This window comes from Rhincodon typus, chromosome 15, assembly GCF_021869965.1.
Source record: "Rhincodon typus isolate 14 chromosome 15, sRhiTyp1.1, whole genome shotgun sequence".
NCBI lineage: Eukaryota > Metazoa > Chordata > Chondrichthyes > Orectolobiformes > Rhincodontidae > Rhincodon > Rhincodon typus.
Window position 1 is genome coordinate 4,294,115 of NC_063346.1, and position 5,750 is coordinate 4,299,864.

At 43.0% G+C, this 5,750-nt stretch overlaps 1 long non-coding RNA gene across 1 annotated transcript; it reads right to left on the minus strand.

Moving 5' to 3' along the window:
• Window positions 1-1,284: 1,284 nt before the first annotated feature.
• On the minus strand, window positions 1,285-3,308 carry LOC125484934. Its single transcript, XR_007263726.1, has 2 exons — window positions 2,722-3,308; window positions 1,285-2,376 (listed from the first exon to the last, which is right to left on the minus strand). It is a non-coding gene; the product is annotated as an uncharacterized LOC125484934 (long non-coding RNA).
• Between the last annotated feature and the right edge of the window lie 2,442 nt (window positions 3,309-5,750).

Below are 5,750 nucleotides of genomic sequence, written 5' to 3' on the forward strand. Positions count from 1 at the left end.
AGTCGCTGAAGATAAACATGCAGGTGCAGCAGGTGGTAAAGAAGGCGAATGGTATGTTGGCCTTCATTGTGAGAGGTTTCGCGTACAGGAGCAGGGATGTGTTGTTGCAGTTATGCAGGGCCTTGGTGAGACCACACCTAGAATATTGTGTGCAGTTTTGTTCTCCTTTTCTGAGGAAGGATGCTCTTGCTCTCAAGGGAGTGCAGCGAAGGTTTACCAGGCTGATTCTGGGGATGGCGGGTCTGACATGTGCGGAGAGATTGACAAGGTTGGGATTGTTTTCGCTGGAGTTCAGACAAATGAGAGGGGGATCTCATAGAGACTTATAAAATTCCAATAGGACGGGACAGGGTAGATGCAGGGAGGATGTTCCCAATGGTGGGTGTGTCCAGAACCAGGGGTCACAGTATGAGGGTTTGGGGTAGACCATTTAGGACAGAGATGAGGAGACATTTCTTCACCCAAAGAGTGGTGAGCCTGTGGAATTCATTGCCACAGGAAATAGTTGATGCCAAAATATTGAATGTATTCAAGAGGTGGCTAGATATAGCACTTGGGGTGAATGGGATCAAAGGTTATGGGGAGAAAGCAGGATGAGGCTGTTGAGTTGGACAATCAGCCATGATCATGAAGAATGGTGGAGCAGGCTTGAAGGGCCGAATAGCCTCTTCCTGCTCCTATCTTCTATGTTTCTATATGTTTGTTTCCCTTTGGCTGTGGTGATGGGGAGCGGTGGGGGAGAGGGTGGGGTGGTGGGGTGTGGTTCTTGAAAACAGGGTCACAGTCTCACAGTAGGGAGTTGAGTATTATTTGTTACTGTGATGAAGAGAAATTTCTTTACTCGGATGGTAGTGGACCTTTGAAATTCTCTATGCCAGAGGGTTGTGACAGTTCAGTTAATGGGTTTATTCAAGTTTGAGATCAATAGTTTTTCTGGGTCCCAGCAGCATTGAGGGACAATGTATGTGCATGTGGATGTGAGGTTGAAGGTCAGCCAGAAGCTTACTGAATGGTTGAAGGGATTGAGTGGCCTTCTTCAGCTCCTACTTCTGTTATGTTTTGTGCCCCTGTCAGTGCCAATTCTCCCATCACTACGTTGAAGACCTGCAGTTCCACAATAGTACTGCTGGGGGTGGTGCTGAGCTCCCCATCCACTGGTGGCTCATCAGCACCACCAACAGGAATAGAGCTGCTTTGCACCTCATAAAGCAAACAAAATGTGTGTATTAAATAAGAAAAATGTGTGTATTAAATAAGAAAATAAATCTCAATGGCACATGAAAATGCTACATGGAGTAATTTACTTCCCTGATGGCTGTTGCATAGGTCAGTAGAGCATTCATTTTGTGTACAGCAACATCTCAGAATGGCCACCTTTTCATCAGGAGTGGAATGGGGGAGGAATATTGACAGGGAAAGAGGGAGAGAATTTCTTACTCGCACTTCAAGCCTTAACTTCTACCTGGACCAAATAACAAGGGGGCTCAGTGGCAGTCTTGTGTCACGGAAGACGATGGATTGCACTGTGCTGGTCAACACAACAATGTGTAAAACATCTCCTGGGGTGGCTCAAGAGCATTGCAGTCTCTGGCTTTTTTATTCTCGAGGAAGGTAATGGTTTGAGAAGGTGCAGGATTCCATGGATTTTGATTTCCCTGGACCCTCTTCTCTCTGTGAGCCTCTTCCCAAGCTCCTCCAAAACAGCAGCTTCCAATGATCATGGTAGTGAACCTTCCTCTGAGATAGGAGGCCCAAATTCTCAAGCCCCACCAGCTCCAGAGGTGTTTAATAACATCTCTGAACAGATTGATTGGGAAATATCCAAAGATCATGGCTGTCAGCGACTGTCTCCCAGTTTTCAGTGTCAATGATCGAAGGACATATCTTGCTCATGGGTGTCCTCCTAGCTGGGCTCTGAATGCCCAGGAGTCTTTGACTCATTGAGCAGTTCACTGCACAGAGTCTTTGGGCAAATAATGAACCAGTGCAGACACCTTAGCAATGAGAATATGCTGATGGAATGAGCAGACAGCAGAACCTCCAAGTTGGTCACCTTGTTCTGCCAAGGGAACTGAAGATACATCTGAGACAGTGGACGGTGTAATGGAGGGGGCATGGCCGAACGTCTCTGATAGTTAAACCAAAATGCAACCTGTAGAATAGAGGTTCCCTTTTAATAATTACCCCTGAAACACCCAGAGAAGCTCACCTTTACCCTTGTAATCTGTTAGAAGAGTGGTTAGAAGAAAGAAAATCCCTGATCTCCACTTTACAAATAATGAGAAATAATTTCTGAAGAAGGGTCACGACCTGAAACGTCAGCTTTTCTGCTCCTCTGATGCTGCCTGGCCTGCTGTGTTCCTCCAGCTGTGTTATCTATGAGAAATAATTTATTTGTTTAACCCTAACAATGAACAAATTAACAGAATTATGAACAAACTGAACAATTCCCCCCAAACCATTAACTTCTTCCTAACTGGTCTAAATTCCACTGGAATGCTGTTCAAATAAACACAAATCCCACTTATATCAACCCAATTAATAAAAAAAAAGTTAAGACTTAATCTCTTCAAGTTCGCACAGTCTGTCTTCTCTGCTTTATCTCCAATCTTCTTTCTGTTGCTCACTTCACAAATGCCTTTCTTCTGCTGATTCTGCTGTCTTGGTTGTTTTTCTCTTTAATTTCTTTGGTGAGGACTTTGAGCCAAAATGCTGTAGTACCTTTGATGGGTCTTCTCAGAGAGCTCAACAACTTTTTAGTGAAAGCCAGGTTTGTATTTCAGATGGTGGTCTTGCTTTCGCTGCAGCTGAAGTTTGGCTCTCCCCTCAGATGGCAGTTGGCTCTCTTCCAAATTTCCAAATGCCCTCATCTTTATACCGTAATGATATAATAGCAATTCTTACTGAGGTTCAATGTTGTCAACACCATCAGATTTAAATTCAATTGGTTTTTGGTAGCTCAGGCCCTGGTTCAAAATGATTGACTGAATTCAAACTTGGTGTCCAGATACCAAAACAAAACTGCTGTTTTGCCTGCCAACTGCAAGGCCTTTTGATAGACTTGTTTCAATTTTGGGCCTATCTGTACAACCTCCGGCTGCTGCTCACAGACATACATAGTAAAAATCTCCAAGCACAAAAACACCTCACCACTTAAAGGGACTACGCACTCTTTCCCCCTATTAGTTTTGCAAACACGTTCTAGCTTCCTGTCTTTCAATTCACAAATACTTTGCAACTTCACAACACCTCCCCCTTAAGGAAAAATGGCTTCATTTCTTTTCCTTCGAAGTCTTAATGCCATTATCGTGAAATACAGAGGTCAGTAATCTAAAGTTACACATTGTGTATTAACTCTGCATACATATATCATTGGACCGTACCAGTTCTATCTTATGTACACATTTTCTTTCAACACATCTGCCATAACATTTTTACAACCTGCAACGTACAATTTGTAAACTAAAAGCCTATAACATAAGACTCCAATGAAATAGTCTCATATTTTTATCCTTAAATCTTTCCAGAAAGATGAGAGGGTGTGGTCTGTTTACACAACCATCTCTGAAACATTATTTGTAACATAAACATTAAAATGTTGTAAGACCAGTACCAACTCACTAACTCTTTTTCAATGGTTGAATGTTTTCTCTGGTGAATATTGAGTTTCTTTGAAAAATAACTGATTGGCCTTTCAATTCCACAGTTATCCTCCTGCAACAACACAACTCCAGCCCTGATATCACTCGTGTCGATAGCGACTTTAAAGGGTTTCCAGAAATTTGGTGTGGCCAAAATTGGTGCGTTGGTTAACATGGCTTTTAAATTCTCAAATGCCTCCTGGCATCGTTCTGTCCACCAAAATTTCATATTCTTCTTTAGGAAGTCTGTCAGCGGTGCCATCACGCTACAAAAGTTCAGCACAAATTTCTGGTAGAATCCATCAAGTCTCAAAAATCTTTTCAAACCTCCTTTTTCGAGCATGGTCTTGGAAATTCCTTGATGGCCTTCGTCTTTACATTCCTCAGGGTCACCCTCCCATCTCCGATGTTGTGTCCCTAGAACATCACTTCTGCCTTTGCAAATTCAGTTTTTGATAAATTTATGACCAGTTTTGTCTCCCATAGTCTTTCAAAGAGCTCTGCCAAATCCACCATGTGATCTATCCACAAATGGCTAAAAATCACAACGTCATCTATACAGGGAGCACAATTAATTAATCCTGTCCCAGTTCTGTTCATAAGTCTTTGAAATGTAGCTGGTGTGTTCTTCATTCCAAAAGGCATTACTTTAAATTGATACAGCCCATTCGGGGTTACAAACGCCAACTTTGTTTGCTCTATCTGACATAGATACTTGTCAGTAACCCATTGGTAGGTTTGACATCAGGATTTTTGTTTGTCCAGTTTATTGACTTCCTCACTCATCCTTCCTTCCTTTCTTGCTTTCTTTCTTTGTTTCTCTCTCTCTCTGTCTTTCTCTCTTTCTTCCTTCTTCCTTTCTCTCTTTCTCTCTGTCTCCTCTCCCTTACACCACCTCCATCTCACACTCAGTGTCACAATTAATGTGACTGCAGAAAACTACAACACTGAGGGGCTTGGGAGTCCCCATGCATAACTCACAAAAAGCCTGCATCCAAGTTCAGCAGGTAATAGGGAAGGCAAATGAAATGCTGGCCTTTATTGCAAAGGAAATAGATTATAAACATTGGAAAGTCTTGCTTATGCTATTTAAGGGTGTAGTCAGACCACAGCTGAAATAATGTAAACAGTTTCAGTCCCCTTATCCAAGGAAAGATATACTGGCATTGGAAGCAGTCTGGAGAAAATTTACTAGGCTGATACAGGGTATGGAGGGACTGTCTTATGAGGAAAGGTTGAGTAGATTGGGCTTGTTCGACTATAGAAGAATGAGAGGCGACCTTATTGAAACACAAGATTCGAAGGGGATTTGACAGGGGAGATGTGGAGAGGTTGTTTCTCCCTGTGGGGAAGTCTAGGACCAGAGGGAATAATCTCAGAATAAGGAGTTGTCCATTTAAGACAGAGATGAGAATGAATTTCTTCTCTCAGATGGGAGTGAATCTGTGGAATTCCTTACTGCAGAGGGCTGTCGAGGCTGGGTCATTCATTATATTCAAGGCTGAGATAGATTTTTAATCAGGAAGGGAATCAAGGGTTAAGGGAAAAAGGCAGGACTGTAGAGTTGAAGATGATCAGTTCAGTTTTGATCTCACTGAATGGCAGAGCAGACTTGACAGCCTGAATGACCTACTTCTGCATCTACATCTTTGCATTATTCACACCCTGGACCACTGCCCCCTCCCTCCAGCAGAGACCGACCAGTTTGTACAGTTACTGCAGGCATGTGGGGTCCTGTCTTTGAAGAGTTCAGCGCGTATCACATCAGCTCTTGGAATTTGTTCATGATGAGTGAGTCTAGAGCTTTGCTGAACTTGCAGCAGTGAATTTAATATCCAGCTATGCCACAACACACAGACTTTCTATTGTGTCTATTGTGACCCGGCCCTCCTCTAGATTACAACTCAAGGTCATGTTGAACCTACCTCTTCACTCCTGCAGTCAGTCATGACTTCCCCTGCCTTTGTTTTCTATGCTTTCCTTGCTGATGTATCTATTGCCTTTCTGATCTGTTCGCACGTGGTCCCAGCGTTCCCTATGTCTAAAAACTTCTGAATATCCCGGCAGAGTTGAAACCAGTCATCGTTGCCGTGCTTCCCAGCAGTCTGT